General features: G+C 42.0%; 1 protein-coding gene across 5 annotated transcripts in view; it reads left to right on the top strand.

Moving 5' to 3' along the window:
* PLXNA1 (plexin A1) overlaps nt 1-17,909 on the top strand; it is a 297,155-nt gene that overhangs the window by 106,917 nt on the left and 172,329 nt on the right. The window lies entirely within an intron of this gene.

A 17,909-nucleotide genomic window follows, 5' to 3' on the forward strand; every position in this document is an offset into this window, starting at 1 on the left:
AACTTTTCTTAGAACTCGGTGTTGTGATGTCCCTCTGTTATCCCTTAGAAATTAATGAATAAATTGACAAGTGGGTGTTACCAGTTAAGGGTGTATCTCTGCACACTTTGAGAGCTGACGTTTACCCCATTAATTATGCGCTGTCCTCCCTCCATGCTTTCTATATCCGTTCATTGCACTAAATGAATAGAATGCTTGATGTGCAGTGAAAACTGACACCAGAAGAGGCAGGGAAGCTGAGTGACAACTCCAATGTATTCTTTAATAGTTGCAATTAGTGGTTGTCAGTGCAGAGGTCAGATTACTTGGCAATGTCACGCCACTGTTCTATGATATTGCAGTGAATGGAGCTGTGCTGCAATACCACAGGCAGCCTGCACACAGGTGGGGCGCTGGTTCTAGTCTTGCATTGTTAAAATCTGTATTATAATGCTTTGTGTCAAGTTTGGTTCTGTAAATCGCGGCGGTCTCGTGTGTGTCTATCCGAGCCCCTAATATTTAATTTTTCCATTAGGCTGTTTACCCAGGCTGATGCATTAAACCAACAGCGGCGCGGGAATCCGTCTCTGGATTAGTAGTTTCTTGGTAGGAAGAAATTCAGAGAGAGACGACGTTCTTGGAAAACAGGCTGCGATTTCCTCCCTCTATCCTGTGGCCTCATCTGCCAATGCACTCGAGGGTTTAATTAGGGGAAGAGAGATATGCCAGGCAGACCCAGTATGGAGCGATCTGGCGCCCGCACACTTGGCACACGTGCAATTATCATTTTCAGTCAACAAAAAACAACTGTTTACATTTGTAAAATTGGGGGCGGTGGGGGGGATTATTACCAGGTTTGCTGCCGCAGCCAGGTGGATCGGTTCCCTTTAAATATGGGCAGAGGTAGGAACGTTCCCAGGGTGATATACGGTGGATTTGACGCTGCCGCCAGCACGCTTTTGGCAATGACGAGGTTAAAGATTTGGATTGATTGAGTTAAATTCCCATTTGTCAGCTGTCATAGAGCGTATTGATATTGTGCTTCCAGATTCCGGCTGGTTAATGAGGGATCTAAATATATGGGAATGATGCAGGGGCCGCAGAGGATGATGAGGGAGGGCTGCAATATCCTGTCGGGTAATGGATATTAAGAAATCATACAGCTAGGCACAAGCCGTTATACCTAGGGGTCAATATGAAGCCAGTTCCACTCAAAACATCTGCATTCGTGGGACATCTGTAGTAAACCCCCCACCTCCTCAGTGCAGGGGTCCTAAAAGCCGAGTTATATGGCTCTATTACCGTCTGTCCGTGATGTCTTTTGAAGTGAATGGCACCAACCTTCAATTCCATCAGCAATCTGTGGACAGGTGTGGTGCTATTTATTTGTTACTTCTGTAAAACCCTTTTAAAGAGGCAGCCATGCTCTATATTTGATCTCCTATTCACTGCGTGGATGATAATTCTCAGATCGGAGTTGTTGGACCCCCACAGTCAACGCACATGTGTCCCCTGTTCTCCCCTGCTTGTCCTCATGACCAGGAAAAAGTTGAATGGTGTGGCAGATCAGGCATTCGTCTTGCTACACTGCCAGTAGTCATCAGTGCCCTGTTGGGCTGTATCCTCGTGGGCCGTGCCTGGCTGTATCCTCGTGGGCCGCGCCGGGCTGTATCCTCGTGGGCCGCGCCGGGCTGTATCCTCGTGTGCCGCGCCGGGCTGTATCCTCGTGTGCCGCTCCGGGCTGTATCCTCGTGGGCCGCAGGCTTAGAATGGAATAGCCGCACCACTCAACTCTTCTTGGCTCTGGTCTTGCAACTGGGGGTTAATCAGGGCAAAATTAATGACAAGTCACCTTTTCTGGCTGTAAGAAAGGACCAGCACAGATATAACAAAAATCATCCTGTGGATACACATTCTACAGGACATTAATGCTCTGATTTCTTGCACTTGTGCTACTTATTTGCATGTAAAGGCCAAGGATTAGTGTATCTGCTGCTCACCCACTGCACAATTCAGAGTGTCGGCCTCAGATTTTCTCCCACGTAGTGTCTGATTACAACATTTAAAGTGAGAACATACCTCTGCAATGTCCCACGCCAAACTGCATGATTAGCATCGGCCTTGAGCTGAATGATAGAATTGTGGCTGCATACTACGGCCACTAGAGGGAGCTTATTGTATACGGATGTATACATTCCCCTCTGTCTCCATGGACCAAGGGCACATGATCCTTCTTGCCTATGGGCCCTACTTTTTACTTCATTTCTCTTTGTACTGATGATATTTTGAGTCATTAAATGCCCACTTGCTGTTGCTGACAATTAATAAGCAGCCTGTGCCGTGCAGTGTATTACCAACGCACTTCACGTCTCTTGGCTGCGGCCATATATCTAGAACACAGATCCTTTCTCCAAGCTCTTCTGTTGGGACCCGTCTCCCATTTATCATTTCTCTTTTGTGGCTGGAAGCTCAGCACCTGTCTGCGAGGCGCGGGCCTGGCACTGCCTCCTGCAGCAGAGGTTTATCAGCCGTGCTTAAATTCAGGATTGTATTTCATTCCTAAAACCTTCACTTTCCATCCTCGGTGCTGGTAATAGCTGTGTCAGCACATGCAGCTCTTCCAGGCATCATCCTGCCTCCGCAGCACGATTAAAGTGCTGGCGAGCTGTTGGGAACAGACGCGTGCAATTAGAGCATTGTAGACAAACCTTTTATATGCTCGATCTGTGGATTGAAAAAATATTAGTGCCCTTAATTTAATGTTTAAGAGGGTGTTTATTTTTATAGACAATACTTGTGTTGGCCGATTGGCTACCATCAACTTGTCCTGACCTCAATTAAAGCCCCAAAGTCGTCCGAACACCCCAGGATCACTGACCGTTCAATATGTGTGGGGTCTCCTGAGACCCCAGGACGGATGATGTCGGGGGAAAGCAGGGTCTGCCTATTGGATTTCCTATGGTCGATACTTTTGTTGTTCTGCAAATAAGCCTCTGCCATAAAGGGCCAGCCAGGGGCAACATCGGTGATACAAGGAGCACAGAGTGGGCCTGTCGGGTCCCAGGGGTGGGCCTGTTGGGGGGCACAGAATAGGGCCTGGCAGCCTGTGGTTTTTTTTTATAGAAAGTACTGGGGCACTCGCCCAAATCGAGCATCTGTGTATGGGGAGTCGGGGGATAAAGCTGCAAGCTGAACGATCCAACCGCCGACAACTGTCTGAGAATGGGATCATGGAAGAGTTGGACTGCGGATATCCTGACTTCATGACTCTTTTTCACATAATAATACTTGCTACATCAGTATTTTGGGATCCATTTACATTTAGGCAATGAACCGTGTGTGAAAGCGCTGCCTTTTCTATTTTCTTTTTTCCTCAGGTGTCAGCACCAAAATACATAGTAGCGATCTGCTTTGATTGTTGCCTTTTTTTTCTTTGCCACATCCACCTCATCCTTTTTTAAATGCCTTTTTTTAAATACAGAATTGCTGGAATTCTGCACTTAAAGCTACTGCGTTTTTTTTTTTTTTTCAGTTCTTCATAGAAACCAATAGACAAAAAGCCCCAATACATGCAGCGTCTTTACACGCTCTTGGACAGGAGTATACATGATCTCAACTCGCATCCTGTGGAATAAAATGCCGAGTTTCTTCTGTGGGAACATGGCCTTATAGTTCTTATATGTACGGCATATAGAAGCTGCTAACAATGGTTCACCGTGGAGCTTCTGGAACGTATCGGTCGATGATTCTGAAGCTGTGATCGGCAGCGTTCGGATCATGTCACGCACACGCGTTTCGCTCATGGATTGCGTGCTCATTGCTTAACGATCTGAAACGCAATGGATCATTGATCAGTTTTTAAATTCTATCAGTGCGTTACTGACGTAGCAGATCTGACTTTGTCCAACTCCTTGGAATAACGATGGTAGGTATACTGAAAAGCAAAAATTCATGACCATGGGTGCTCACTTTTTTATGCTTTTATATAAATATTTTACCTATATTTTGGGTTTGTTATTTTAAGGCACAGGCACCATTAATTGCAGTGTTTTCGTCCCCTGTCCATCAACCCCACGTGTTTTACACATGAGCTGTCGTGGCATTAAAAGGAAGCAAAGCTGTTTGGATTATTTTGCATCTTCTCATGTGTCTTCAAGCTGTTCAAAATGGGAAGGTGATCCTCCCTGTCGTCGTACGCTTGGCTTGTCCCCGCATCGCTCGCCTGCCCTGTACTTTTCACAGTGTGAGTAGGATGTGTGGACCAGGTCTCCTGTTTTCCAAGAAGATGTAAGAGGAAGAAGGAGGTCATCCTGACTGTGATGTCGGGTCATACACACTGCAATTATCTCCTTCCCTGGACAAGCAAGCGCTGGCAATAATTGCTCCTTGTAGGCTCCCTCCCGCATGCAGATTGCGTTCCGCATGGTTACATCGCGCAATTGCTCAGTTCCAGTCTCTGCCGTTCTCTAGCTGCAAATCTGTCTGACTTTTATGTTTTTCAGACATAGAAAAAATAAAAAAATAAAAAAAAAATGGCAAGAGATTGTTGTCCCCACTGCCCCCTTCTGCTGAACACCAGCTTTGTAGAGTCCGGGGACGTTATCACTCTTTATTCCTATAATCGTCGCGTGTTAAGAAACCTTTTAAGGTTACGCAATTTGGTTCTTTTGTGTCTGCGTTGACTACAGCCGCATCCTCCCCTTTTGTCTTGGGGTAATTTGTATCTAGTCTCCAGCCACGCTGATTACAGCCAGCAATCTCCCCGTGTGTATGTGTCTGTGTGATTGTGCTCATTGTGATGGCGCAGCTGTGTGCCCCATAGGGGACCTTGCCAAATAATAGGGTTATACGTGAAGCGCGGTTATTACTTGCATCTTATGTTCAGATTCCAAATGAGCCGTGGGCTTTGTAAACCTGACTGTATAATAACTAAATGGCGCAGGTTTGATCCTATATCCACTTACAGCACTTCTGAGAATTTTCCTTCAGTGAGGACGGTGGAGGGGATCAAACTAATGTTGGACAAGGAAAAAATATCAACTAATACATTGTTCTAAGATCTAATCACCTGACTTTACTTTTCTGGGGAAAGGAAATTGTGGTAGGATCAGAAATACCAGGGTTACTTTGCCCTGAATACCATTGTGACAAAGGCCCTTTATAAAACATGTCGTAATCCCATAAAATCCCCTTGTTATCATGAGGTGTTTTTATTGGATGCTCTTATAATGTGTGTATTATGTACTTAAAATTCCAGCCGCGATTGATAACATTCCTAAGCTACAAACTGTAGAACTTGAAAATTTTACATTTTATCATACGACTGTAATCCTATGTACAATAATATAACTACTATAATACTGCCCCTATGTACAAGAATATAACTACTATAATACTGCCCCCTATGTACAAGAATAACTACTATAATACTGCCCCTATGTACAAGAATATAACTACTATAATACTGCCCCCTATGTACAAGAATATAACTACTATAATACTGCCCCTATATACAAGAATATAACTACTATAATACTGCCCCTATGTACAAGAATATAACTACTATAATACTGCTCCTATATACAAGAATATAACTACTATAATACTGATCCTATGTACAAGAATATAACTACTATAATACTGCCCTATGTACAAGAAAATAACTACTATAATACTGATCCTATGTACAAGAATATAACTACTATAATACTGCTCCTATATACAAGAATATAACTACTATAATACTGCCCCTATATACAAGAATATAACTACTATAATACTGCTCCTATGTACAATAATATAACTACTATAATACTGCCCCTATGTACAAGAATATAACTACTATAATACTGCTCCTATGTACAAGAATATAACTACTATAATACTGCCCCTATGTACAAGAATATAACTACTATAATACTGCTCCTATGTACAGGAATATAACTACTATAATACTGCCCCTATGTACAAGAATATAACTACTATAATACTGCCCCCTATGTACAAGAATATAACTACTATAATACTGCTCCTATGTACAAGAATATAACTACTATAATACTGCCCTTATGTACAAGAATATAACTACTATAATACTGCCCCATGTACAGGAATATAACTGCTATAATACTGCCCCTATGTACAAGAATATCAGTTTTGTACATGGAGAGACTGAAATTCTTGCCCATTCTTCCTTGGCAAACAGCTCGAGCTCAGTAAGGTTTGATGGAGATCGTTTGTGAACAGCAGTTTTCTGCTCCTTCCACAGATTCTCGATTGGATTGAGGTCTGGAGTCTGACTTGGCCATTCTAACACTTGGATACGTTTATTTGTGAACCATTCCATTATAGATTTTGCTTTATGTTTGGGATCATTGTCTTGTTGGAAGACAAATCTCCGTCCCAGTCTCAGGTCTTTTGCAGACTCCAACAGCTTTTCTTCAAGAGTGGTCCTGTATTTGGCTGCATCCATCTTCCCATCAATTTTAACCATCTTCCCTGTCCCTGCTGAGGAAAAGCTGGCCCAAACCATGATGCTGCCACCACCATGTTTGACTGTGTGTTCAGGGTGATGAGCTGTGTTGCCTTTATGCTAAACATATCGTTTGGCATTGTTGCCAAAAAGTTTGATTTTGGTTTCATCTGACCAGAGCACCTTTTTCCACATGTTTGGTGTGTCTCCCAGGTGGCTTGTTGCAAACTTTAAACAACACTTTTTATGGATATCTTTGAGAAATGGCTTTCTTCTTGCCACTCTTCCATAAAGGCCAGATTTGTGCAGTGTACGACTCACTGTTGTCCTATGGACAGACTGTCCCACCTCAGCTGTAGATGTCTGCAGTTCATCCAGAGTGATCATGGGCCTCTTGGCTGCATCTCTGATCAGTCTTCTCCTTGTTTGAGATGAAAGTTTAGAGGGACGGCCGGGTCTTGGTAGATTTGCAGTGGTATGATACTCCTTCCATTTCAATATGATCGCTTGCACAGTGCTCCTTGGGATGTTTAAAGTTTTGGAAATCATTTTGTATCCAAATCCGGCTTTAAACTTCTCCACGACAGTATCACGGACCTGCCTGTTGTGTTCCTTGGTCTTCATGATGCTCTCTGTGCTTCACACAGAACCCTGAGACTATCACAGAGCAGGTGCATTTATACGGAGACTTGATCACACACAGGTGGATTATATTTATCATTAGGCATTTAGGACAACATTGGATCATTCAGAGATCCACAATGAACTTCTGGAGAGAGTTTGCTGCACTGAAAGTAAAGGGGCTGAATGATATTGCACGCCCCACTTTTCAGTTTTTGAATTTCCACAAGAATTTAAAATAACCAATAAATTTCCTTCAACTTCATAATTGTGTTCCACTTGTTGTTGATTCTTCACCAAAAATTTACATTTGGTATCTTAATGTTTGAAGCATGATATGTGGGAAAAGGTTGAAAAGTTCCAGGGGGCGAATACTTTTACAAGGCACTGTAACTACTATAATACTGCCCCTATGTACAAGAATATAACTACTATAATACTGTTCCTATGTACAAGAATATAACTATTATAATACTGCCCCTATGTACAAGAATATAACTACTATAATACTGCTCCTATGTACAAGAATGTAACTACTATAATACTGCTCCTATGTACAAGAATAAAACTACTATAATACTGCCCCTATGTACAAGAATATAACTACTATAATACTGCCCCTATGTACAAGAATATAACTACTATAATACTGCCCCTATGTACAAGAATATAACTACTATAATACTGTTCCTATGTACAAGAATATAACTATTATAATACTGCCCCTATGTACAAGAATATAACTACTATAATACTGCTCCTATGTACAAGAATGTAACTACTATAATACTGCTCCTATGTACAAGAATAAAACTACTATAATACTGCCCCTATGTACAAGAATATAACTACTATAATACTGCCCCTATGTACAAGAATATAACTACTATAATACTGCCCCTATGTACAAGAATATAACTACTATAATACTGATCCTATGTACAAGAATATTACTACTATAATACTGCTCCCTATGTACAAGAATATAACTACTATAATACTGCTCCCTATGTACAAGAATATAACTACTATAATACTGCCCCCTATGTACAAGAATATAACTACTATAATACTGCCCCCTATGTACAAGAATATAACTACTATAATGCAGCCCTTATGTTTCAGAATATAACTACTATCATACTGCTCCGATGTACATTATGGACCAGAGTATCTTCGTCTTACCTTGGGCTACTTTCACACTAGCGTCGTTTGGCCTCCGTCGCAATGCGTCGTTTTGGAGAAAAAATGCATCCTGCAAAAGTGCTTGCAGGATGCGTTTTTTCTCCATTGACTTGCATAAGCGACGCATTGCGACGGATTGCCACACGTCACATCCGTCGTGCGATGGATGCGTCGTGTTTTGGCGGACCGTCGGCACACTTTTTTTGTGCGACGTGTCCGCCATTTCCGACCGCGCATGCGCGGCCGGAACTCCGCCCCCTCCTCCCCGGACCTTACAATGGGGCAGCGGATGCGTTGAAAAACTGCATCCGCTGCCCTCGTTGTGCGGCGCTTTCAACGCTAGCGTCATTGCGTCAGCACGTTGCTAGTGTGAAAGTATCCTTAGGGTCTTTCATCCTTTTTTCTGTAACTTACAACCTCCATACTTTGCTGGTAGATAGCGATTGTATCGTACCTCATAACTCGTGTTTTTTTCTCTCTCGATTTTTGCTACTCGAGGAGTTTCCAGTCAATTGGACAGAATGTAACTTTTCTGAGAGTTTTTGAAAGTCTGCAACTTGTTTTTGAAAAGTGTGATCTTGTTATCTTAAAGCGTCTGTCCCTAATTATGATTTACCGGTGACTTTCGGTCCCCGCGTCCTCCAGGTAATTAAGACAAAAAAGGTAACACATCAGAACTCTTTAAAGTCTCGCTTGAAACCTTTGGGCCGGTCTCCGAGACGCCTGCTGGATCAGTTGCCATGGCACCTGTTAGGCCTAAGAGGCGAAGAAACTTGCCTACTGTTCAGCTGAAAAATTAAAATAATTGAGTGAGCTAACAAGAAAAGGGAAAACACAGAGCAAAGTTGAGATTTTGGCAGTGAGAGAGCAACATTTGGAAATATTTCGCTGTTAAATTTGTTATGAAGTTTTTGAGGTTTTAAAAAGTGTCCAGGGACCAGGATCCAGCCAAAAGGGAAAGCGGCCAAATTTCAGCTAAACATGTTGCTGTGAACAAAAATCGCAGTCAATTAATTTATAAAGCTGCACGCTTAATCTGCGGCCTGATGGCGGAGACTTTGGGCTACCAGCTAGCGGGTAAATATTTTCTGTAGTGCAGTTACTGACGGAGACTGAAAAGCAGAAGGTGGGAGGTGGAACGTGATTGATGCCCCCCCCCCGTTGGATGGGTTGAGTTCCTAAAATTTACTAATCTGATTAGTGACATAGATGATATTGAGATTAAAGGGTATTTGCCAAAATCAAAAGTTGGTCACTAGCTGTTAGCGAGTGCCTCTATAGTATTGATTGAGACCCGACTAACCGCGATCCCGAGAATGGAATCTCATCCTTAATAGATCCAAGTTGCGCCGTCATGACCTCCTCTCCATTCGTTTTCTATGGAATTGCCAGAGAAAGATGAGTGCAATGAATGGAGCAGGGGTCGTGCATGTAACCCTCCATCCATGTCATTCCATACCCCGTTCTCAGGATCATTGATGGACCCCCAGAGATCAGTACGCTAGCCCCCTATCCCATGGATACAGGATAACTTCTGATTTTGGGAATACCACTTCAGTAAGTTGTCTCATTAAAGGGTTATTCCCTGAGGGATTCTGTTTGGACCCCGACCAATCCCGAGAACAGCGCTTATCTACCCCCCTCTGAATGGAGCATGCGTCTCCTCTTCATTCATGTTCTATGGGACTGTCTTGCGTAGCTAGGTGATAGCCATCCAAGTTTGGAAGAACTCTTAAGGATAACCCCTGCCCAAATGGATATTACATACACCCAGGGTTTATGATCCTGAATGGGAAGAGTCACTACTTTTGGGCAGTTCGCTTTCTTTCCGTCCGGAGTCAACATTGTATTACAGACCTTTTTCTGAATTCCCGCCATGTAATGCTTCTTTTCCACTGGGGCCGTAATTGCCCAGATTACAGAAATGGTTACTTTTTTTTCCTGGGGATGCAAAGAGCATGAATCCTCAAAGACCCCATTTGTAAGAGGTTTTTTTGGGGGGAATTGGACATTTACTTTTAGGGCAAGGTATATTCAGAAACTTTTGGTGGTTCAGTAGTCACGGTAATGGCAGGTGCAAGCGACTGTAGATTCTCTCTTCCAACAGAAGCGGGTCGATTATGCAGATTACACTCTGATCAAACTCTGATCAAACGTAATCTATTTTTTCCTCTGACAGACTCTCACTGGAAAAAATTGGACATGTGCACGGCCCCATAAACTAAGGCTGCTATCATACAACCGTTTTTTGCCGTCAGGCACAATCTGGCGAATTTTGAAAAAAACAGATCTGGCAAAAGTTACCGCCGGATCTGTTTTTTTTCTCATAGATTTGAATTAATGAAGGATTGCAACGGATGGCCTCATGTTTCTTCCGTTTTTCACCGGATCCATCGAAAATAGTTTTTCTGGCGGCCAGAGAAAACGGACATGGTAACGTTTTTGTGTCCGTCGAAAAAACAGACGGCAACGGATCCGTCGCCGTCCGTCGTTTGCTATAATGGAACCCTATGGCGCCGGATCTGTCAAATGATGGAATCCAGTGACGGATTCCATTTTTTTTTAACTGAGAATGCTCCGATTTTTTTTTTTTTAGGATCCAATTTCCGGGATCTGCTAGTCGGATCCGTCGAAAAAAATGGATCTGCCTCATCAGTTTTTCTCAATCTGCGATGGATCCGATTTTTTCCAACGTTTGACGGATTGTGCCTGATGGCAAAAAACTGATGTGTGAAAGCAGCCTAACACTGGTCTATGATCCTATGTTTCGTCAAATCATGTTCAGACCGGAAATACGCTCGTTTGTATCTGCGTGTCGCTATATCCTGTTACTATTAGTCCCCATAGGGAAACATTGAGGTGTCCCCCCTCCAATATATTATGGTGATCTAAACTTGTCGTATAAAACTTGTTAAGGAACGGGGCAATTTTCACTCCACTTCTGTCCAATTCTTGCTCCACGATTGGTGACTCCAGCTCCGCTGCCTTGTCTGTTGGCGCCTGAGGGAGTCTGACATCCACCGCCTGCCCCATTATATACCTCATTATTTAACTTTTTTTTTCTCTCATACTGTAAGAACTTTTACAGCTTGTCCTGTTGTTTCCCCCCAGTGCGGAAGCAGTGCCGCTTTTCTGTTCTCTCGTCATTCTGGAGCATTCTCTCCGTATTTATCATGCGCTCGCCAAGAACAGTCAGTGTGCCTGTGAGTAATCATCGCAAAACCTAAAAACAATCCTTTCCCCTTCTGTCTGCTGTTGGCAAGCTTCACGGGCCCCGCTGCCAGCTCCACGCTCGCTCCACGCCCTCCAAAATGGGGACTTGGGCTCCCCAGCGATTTCCTCGTCTGTGATGAAACGCATTCACCATCTGTACTTCAGGTTTTCATTCTTAAATGGATATTGTGAAACCCATTTAACTGAGTAACTGGGACATTAAAACAATTGTAAAGGCAATGCACACCTCCCCGCTGACTGCAGGCTGCCTTCCATCAGATTCCTGCTCCCCGGTACATAAGTGGAGCTCTAAACTACAAACCGGCTCCTTCAGAAACTCATTTGTCTGCCGTCTTCCCCCCACTAAGCTTATAAAATTACATTCTCTGATGCGTTTAATCTGCTCATGAATTTATTTGCTTAAAATGTGGAATTCGTCTGCAGCCCTTGTCTCTCGGCTGCCGCTAAGCCCGGGAACAATTTGTAATTGAACTTTTATATTCGTGTTCTATTTTGGCATTGAAAGCGCCAATGTTCTTCAAGGCCCCTGGACCCACTGTTTCTCACGTGACTTGTTGTAATCTATTATTCCCTGTTATCAGCTACTTTGCGCTATTTAAGGGGTATTCCATGGGATAAGGTAAATCCTTTGGAGCAGATCTGACCTCTGATATACCATTGTGTGACCAGAGTATCTACAATTCATATTTTTAGGCCATGTGCACACGTTCAGTATTTTTCGCGTTTTTTTCGCTATAAAAACGTGATAAAAACGCGAAAAAAACGCTAACATATGCCTCCCATTATTTTCAGTGTATTCCGCATTTTTTGTGCAAATGTAGCCTTTTTTTCCGCGAAAAAATCGCATCGCGGAAAAAAAAGCAACATGTTCATTAAAATGCGGAATTGCAGGGGATTCCGCACACCTAGGGGTCCATTGATCTGCTTACTTCCCGCACGGGGCTGTGCCCACGATGCGGGAAGTAAGCAGATTATGTGCGGTTGGTACCCAGGGTGGAGGAGAGGAGACTCTCCTCCACGCACTGGGCACCATATAATTGGTAAAAAAATAAGAATTAAAATAAAAAATAGTCCTATACTCACCCTCTGATGGCCCCCGAAGTGTTCCCGCCTCTGTGCTGCACGCTGTCTTCGGTTCCTGTAGCTGGTGTGCGGTGAAGGACCTTGCCGAATGACGTCACTGTCCTGTGATTGGCCGAGACCGCTCACGTGACCGTGACGTCATGGAAGGCCCTGCGCGCACACATCAGCTATAGGAACGGACGCCGGTGAGGAGATCTGATGTCTGCGGGTGAGTATAAGCATTTTTTTTATTTTTTTTATTATTTTTAAACGTTCTATCTTTTACTATAGATGCTGCAAAAGCAGCATCTATAGTAACAAGTTGGTCACACTTGTCAAACGCTATGTTTGACAAGTGTGACCAACTTGTCAGTCAGTTTTCCAAGCGATGCTATAGATCGCTTGGAAAACTTTAGCATTCTGCAAGCTAATTACGCTTGCAGAATGCTAAAAAAAACGCAAAAAAACCGGAAAAAAAACGCAAAAAAAAAAATGCGGATTTCTTGCAGAAAATTTCCGGTTTTCTTCAGGAAATTTCTGCAAGAAATCCGCAACGTGTGCACATACCCTTAAACTCTTTGGGGGGTACAGTCATGTTGTATTGTTAGTTTTCTGTTGATAGAGAATGCTAATATATATATTTTATCTCTTTATATTGTTTTTCTTTGCTGCTTTATTTTTTTCAGTAATTTTTAGTACTTTTATTTATTTTTTTAATCTGGATTTTTCTTTGTGTGTGTTTGTGTGTGTGTGTGTGTGTGTGTATATATATATATATATATATATATATATATATATATATATATATATATATATATATATATATATATATATATATATTATACACATACACGCACTCAATCTCACTCACACACACTCACACCATTTTGTATTTATTTTGGTGCTGTTTTATATTTTTTGGTCCTCCTTTTATGGGGAGAGTATGGGGGTATTTGTTTTTTTAACGCCAATTTTTTTCTGTACCATTTTTACTTTTTGCACTATTTCACCATTATTTTATGTATTTTTCTCCATTCTTTTCCATGCTGCCTTTAAAATTTGACTGGTTGCCATTTGATACAGTTAGCAGTTACATTTGATGACAGAAGTAAAGTAAAAGTTTTTTCCACTTGTGGATTTTCTTTCTGTCCGTTTGTTACATACGCCAGGAAAGTTCTCGGTGTGTTCGCTGAATGTATTACTAGGCCCCCATTTACCCCACAGAGACCACCTGCATGTGAATGTCGCATATAATATATGTGCCTCACTTTAGTGCCAGCTCCCAGGTTTGCATTATTCTGCAATAGTTGAATAATATGGAGGGTATTATTTGGCAGAAACCAAGGCCTCAGATCTGGGTCCACGGCCCGTAGCACTGTCCCACAATTTTATTTTGCTGAGCAGCTGAATAGGAGATTCCACCCATGAGTCCATATGGTAAAAACAGCTGATCTGGAGACTGTGCGGAGCAGCTGTGACGGGACGCTCCGAACAGTGAAACATCTGAATGTCCACTGTACACGCAATCCCTGCTGTCAATAATCAGCCGAGACCACTGCGCCCCTCAATGCTCCCCCGCCATACAATGCTTCCTCTTTATCGGGCACATGTGGCGTCAAGAGGGGATTATTCAGTGCCGTGTTAACCCCTGAAACCACAAGTTATGAAATGATTGCCAGATGAAGGTATAACAAGTAATCAAAGCGTCCCAAACTTAATCTTGGAACCCCTCAGACCCCCAATATGTGCAGGTTTTATTTATTTAAAGGGACGGTAGCTTTAAGCTGTGGAGTTGTTGATAATGTCTTAGCTAGAGGAGCCGCCATTCTCTTGTCATTCATAAGCTGGAGTTTTAGATGCCCCTTTTCTGGATAACTTGCTGTTCATCCTCAGTCCGATTATTTTTCAAATTGGAATGCGTTGTTTTGCAATATGGGATTCAGTGGGAAAATCAATGGAGTTATATGCAAATCAGGCCAGGAGTGCGCTATGGGCGGCCCAGTGCACTGAAAGGAAGCCGCCTTAGTGCATTGCTACGCCTCCACTGCACTTCCAGCTCGATTTGTATAATTGGTGCATCCAATCTCTATAAAAAAAAGGGATTTTCTTTTTATTGGTGCTGACAGGTTCCCTTTAAGAGGACTGGTAAGCTGGGTGACAACCCCAACAGGACATGTAAAGTTGACCTTGATGGTTGTCAGTCAAATGAATATAAATCACAGACTTTGAGAAATGGGGTCAGTCCCATAAAGTTACTGTAGAAAGTTCTCCTGTGGGTGATGAATGCGGCGAGAGCTTCTGAATGATCCCGTACACGGTTTATCTCCTCCGTCCATTCTCCTCGGTCGTTCTCCTCTTCTGTTTCCAGCGGCGATGATTGGACTTTTTTTATATATATGTTTTTTACCGCTGTAATGGAGGTGCCTTTGTCTTACTGTTTTTTTTCCTTCTGTGCGAGCGCTTCCATTTAAGACTCAAAATGAGCCCTCGAGGAGTCATAACAGAAGAATTACAGCATTACACGGGCGTCTTTATGTGTTTTTTAAACCTGGTCGCCTAATTATAAATAATGGCGGTGGTATGAATTGTAGGGATGATGTACTGGAGTCCCGCATTTCTCCTGAGCCGGGACGGGCTTTAACCTTGCGGCGGTAATTAGGCCTCATTTAGGCAGTGACATGGTGTTTCTGTATGTTCTTGGGAAGGGAGAGGATTGGAAAAAACGGGAAGTAAGGATTATAATGATAAAGAAACTTATTTTTATTAATATTACTTTTTTTCTATTTTAATCAGCTTTTTACGGCTTGCTGATAATATTAACTCTGTCCTGGGATCTCTCAGTTGATCGGTGGTTGATCCATGACGTGTCCTGGGGCCCAACGTTGGGCAGGTGCCTCCATGGCTTGGAGAGATGTCTGATCATAGACTGAACATCTGTGCACATCCAGTTCCTGGACTTTTTAGCACTGGTCCTCCGAAGAGACATGGCGTGAGATATTGCAATTTACCAAAATGTTTCCTGGCGCTCCATGCTTGGCATCGAGGCCTCTTCTTTCTGGGAATCGGTTGGGCCTTCAGCTTATTGACATCAACCAATATTACCCTATGACAGATCTCCACTGTGATTTTGCGGAACAGATGATGCAGAATTGTGGTAATCGATGGTCACATTCTTGCAGAAGAGAACAGTATGTACTTTGATGTATCCTCATAAAGTCAAGGTTAAATACTAAGAGCGTTTTGTTTTTGTTTTGCACTTTTCATTTTTCTTTTTTTTTTGCCTTGAATATCTTTTAACTTCAACACAAAGTTGACTTCAAAACACAACAGAAACTTTAGCCGTTTTAGGCTGTTTTACAGGTTGCTTTTTTGCTGCAGCTAAAACTTGATCTCTTGGGAGTAAAAAAAAGCTGCAGACAAAAAACAAGTTTTGCTGGCTATTTTTTTTTTTTTTTTTTTTTTGTGACTGCGTTTTTCAGGATTCCAAAAGTTCTGCTTTGCTTCCACCATACCAGCATCAACAATGCAAGGTGTTAGGCCACCAATGCAGAACATGTGTGACACCATAAAACATTTTTGTAAATAAGGACAGTTTGATCAAATTAGTAGTGGAAAAAGATTTTTGTCTGAAAAAAGTGACTATTCTGAACAAAAAAGTAAATGAAAAAATACAGAATTACAAATGTATAAACAGCCGGGGCAGTTAAATTGGTCAGGAATAGTTTACCTAAGACATTGGCAGTGCATTTTGTTGGTTGGTTATTGTTTACTTTCTCACCTTGGTCGGCCAGTGGGTTGGTCAGGCATTGTTCAGCTTCACACATCAGTAGAGCTTTGAAATGCTCACTCTTAGTTTACTTTTACATATATCACTAATTTACTTAAATGGTACTAATCCTAACTGCCTTGTGCAAGTAAGGAGTCCAAGACATTTTGATTTAAACTTGAGAAAATCACAAAAATAAATGTTTCATATCCTGCACCTGTTTTCTTTTTTCCCACTGAAAGTGCAGCGAAAACTGATGGCAAAGTTTTTTGCTGCTTTTTTACACTTGCCCATTGATATCTAGAAGTGGAAAAAAATGCAGCAAAAACCCTGTATGAATTGACATGCTGCAGTTTTCAAAAAAGCAAAAAAAAACCAATGTGTGTGCATGAGATTTCTGACCAATCACGGCTTTTGCTTGTGCTCTAAAAACCTGCTTTAAATTTACATTTAAAAAAGCAGCAAAAACACAACTTGTGAACATAGCCTTACCCAGGAAATTCATCTGATGGGGGCCAAAAAAGTACCATCTGGTTGGATCCTATACATCGGTGTACCTTTTTCCAGCATTCTGGCATATATCTGAGACGTACTAGAAATGAAAAATGAACGGACATGTGGCTTCTCATTGAATTTTCCAAAAACACCAAAGAGGAGGGTACAGAAAAGTTAACTTCAGTCACCACTGGTAACCCCTTGAAATGACAAGTTACGATCAGGATTAGGAATTGTTGAATGAAAATAATGGGCGCTTTTTTCCCCCATGTCCCATGATGCATCACTTCAGCTACCATTTTTTTTGTCTTTTCTGCCCTGTCCGAGTTTAGTAGTCACCTGAATTAGCATCACTTTACAAAATGGAAAGGGACCAAGTTTGATTTTTATATGGATTTTTCTTTTAAGGTACCACATTTTTTTTTTTTAAACTGTAAGACCAAATCAAATTATCCAGGGCCACGTGAACGTCATATCTGAGATGTGGCCTGAAATACTTCTAATCCAGAGTCAGGTAGTTACATTTTTTTTATTTGATAAATCAGTAGTTAACATGAACGTAAGGAACGCTGTGATGTATCTTATCGGAGAATTAGTCTTCTGTCTTTTCGGCTGGTCTTTCACTTAGTTCATTGGTAAAATCTGTGAAATCCATATTCGGTGATGTCCGATTTCCCCATTACTGAGAGAGATGTCTGTTGGTGCTTTTAAAATTCTATGGAGAAGGAGGAGCTAGAAGCCGACAAACATTCTGCTGCCAGTTCTCCTGAAACAAAAACGTAGAACTCTGTAAACACCAACTTCCATTTCCTATCTCTGTAATGGGGATAATCTGTATTTACTGAAGACAGATTTTACCCATGAATTTAGACTGTTGAGAATGAAAAAATCCCGGAGGAGAAAGAAGCAGATTTCTCTAATTAAATGTTACATGGGTTCCCATTTTCACGTGTTAAAAAACCCAAATACATAGGGCAGCATAGACATTCATTGACAGGAAGCATTCTTCTCATTCCTGATTAGTAGTCCTCTGCCCCTCTGCACAGTGAGAATTTGAGGTCCTTGAAACCGTCTAAACATTCAGATAAATATTAG

This window comes from Ranitomeya variabilis, chromosome 8, assembly GCF_051348905.1.
Source record: "Ranitomeya variabilis isolate aRanVar5 chromosome 8, aRanVar5.hap1, whole genome shotgun sequence".
In the NCBI taxonomy this organism is placed as follows: domain Eukaryota; kingdom Metazoa; phylum Chordata; class Amphibia; order Anura; family Dendrobatidae; genus Ranitomeya; species Ranitomeya variabilis.